Below are 2,093 nucleotides of genomic sequence, written 5' to 3'. Positions count from 1 at the left end.
AAAAAAAAAAAAAAAAAAGAGTTCAGCTGCTAACCAAAAGGTCTGCTGTTCGAATCCACCAGGCACTCCTCGGAAACCCTCTGGGGAGTTCTACTCTGTCCAATAGGATCGCTATGAGTCGTAATTGACTCGACGGCAACAGGTTTGGTCTTGGTAGAGTGGCGCAAACCACCCAGCAGTACCTGAGAAGAAAGGCCTGGCAATTTGCTCCCATGTAGAACTGCCCCATAAGGTTTCCAAGAATGTAACCTTTATGGAAGCAGACTGCTAAATCTTTCCCCTGCGGAGTGGCTGGTGGGTTCGAACCGCCAACCTTTCGGGTAGCAGCTGAGTGGTTAACCATCGTGCCATAAAGGTTCCTCTGTAAAGATTACAGCCAAGAAACCCTATGGAGCAGTTCTACTCTGTCACATGGGGTCGCCATGAGTCGGGATCCACTCGATGGCAAAGGGTTTAGTTTTTTTTTTGTAAAGTCCAAAATCTGCCCCCTCAGGCTCTCCAGTCCTTTCCTCAAATTTACTACCTTCCTCCCAGCAAACAAGCAAACAAAAGAAAACTGGAACAAACAAGGCTGTCTTCCTTCATGCTAGTTGATTAAGTTGAGGCCTCTCATCAAATCTGCCCTCTATAAGCAGGGAAAACTCTTCTCTTGGCATTCATTATCCAAGTATCCAGGACAGCCTCTCCCAAAGCGCTTATCACGACGCATTCGTGGCTGATTTACATCTGAATATCCGCCCATAAAAATGTAGCCGGCACCTAGGAAGCATGACTGAAGCTGCCCAAAGTACCAGGCAAAGGTTCAAACCCGTGTGGCGGCCACGTACCGTTAGAGAACCTGTGTCCCGGTCCCGCCCGGAGCCCCGGCACAGCAGTCGCGGTAAAAGGGTCTGTGCACAAATACTGTGGAATCGCCAATTTCCGCCAAAAGACAGACCCTCCAGTATCGGGTCGAAAAGGTTGGAATCCGTCAGCCCGCCACAGCCTGCGGGCTCGAGGGCTGGAGTTCAAAGTCACCGGCCGGCTCCCTGCACTCGCCCCGAGCGGCGGGCACTTCCTCAGACACAGCCTCCCGCGGCGGCTCCGGGCGCTCTCGAGAGCCAAGGAAAAGGACACCTAGCGCAGCGCGGTCCTTGGGTCCTTGCACCCTCGCGTCGACGGCCGAGCGGTCGGACTGCGAAACTTCGCGAAGTAGCCGGAGCGGCGGGGAGCGGTGTTCGCCGGCCGGCGCCCTTTGTCGCTCCCGCCTCAGCGACGGCTCCCACTCCCGGGCCGTCTGGGGCTCAGCGGCGCCCAGCGCGTCCCCCGGCCCTGGTGGCCCTCGGGACGCCGGCCGGGCCTCAGGTCCGTCCCAGTTGCGGCCCCTCACGGCCACGGCTTCCCGCCCCCACCCCCACCCTTGGGCCTCCCCTCGCCTCACGGAGCCCGCCGAGGAGCCCAGCGCGCCCCGCCGCCCACACTTACTCGTCACTCAAGACCTCAGCTCGCGAGGCGGGCTCGGCGGCCTCTGCTACTGCGGCTTTTAGTCACACAGAGCAGCAGCAGACAGCTCCGCGGCCACCGCCGCGCTCCTTCCGGCCCTGCCGCGGCGTCACCTCGCGCCTGCGCACAGCGCCCCCTCCCGACTACTGACAGGAAGAACCATAGAGCGACGCTGGGCGGAGGGGCTGAGGGAGGGGACCATAGAGAGGGATGCCTATCCACCTCTCTAGCTCAGCTCACGCCCACCGAGTCTTGACTCCTCCATTAGGCGGGAGGACAAAAGGAAATGAATCTCCTGCCCCCATGAGGTGGTACTGTCTCCCCAGCGGTGAGAAGGGTATGGGGGTGGAGGGCTATGGAAATTTAGTTGATATCCACTTATTTGCTCTGTTGCCTTTGGGAAGTCATTCATTCATTCAATGGATATTTTCTGAGGGCTTCCTGTGCACCAGGCACCCTTCTATGGTGAAGTGGGTGGGTCCCTGCTCTCTTGAAGCTTACGCTTTAGCAGCCAAGTCAATAACTGACAAAGGAACTAACTAACGAAAATACTGGCTCAGGCAGTAAGTGTTCAGGCAAAATACAATGAAGAAAAATAAAGGAAGAAAAAG

General features: G+C 57.0%; 1 protein-coding gene across 1 annotated transcript in view; it reads right to left on the bottom strand.

Annotated features, from left to right (window-relative positions):
• Nucleotides 1–1,672, bottom strand: part of RNF216 (ring finger protein 216) — a 150,203-nt gene extending 148,531 nt beyond the window's left edge. The window contains exon 1 of the mRNA XM_004380829.2: nt 1,465–1,672. The gene's annotated coding sequence lies outside the window, so the exon portion shown is untranslated. The remainder of the gene's footprint in view (nt 1–1,464) is intronic.
• Between the last annotated feature and the right edge of the window lie 421 nt (nt 1,673–2,093).

Source organism: Trichechus manatus, unplaced genomic scaffold (assembly GCF_000243295.1).
Source record: "Trichechus manatus latirostris isolate Lorelei unplaced genomic scaffold, TriManLat1.0 scaffold00077, whole genome shotgun sequence".
Lineage (NCBI taxonomy): Eukaryota > Metazoa > Chordata > Mammalia > Sirenia > Trichechidae > Trichechus > Trichechus manatus.
Note: the sequence above shows the minus strand (reverse complement) of the source record. Positions and strands in the feature narration are given on the sequence as shown.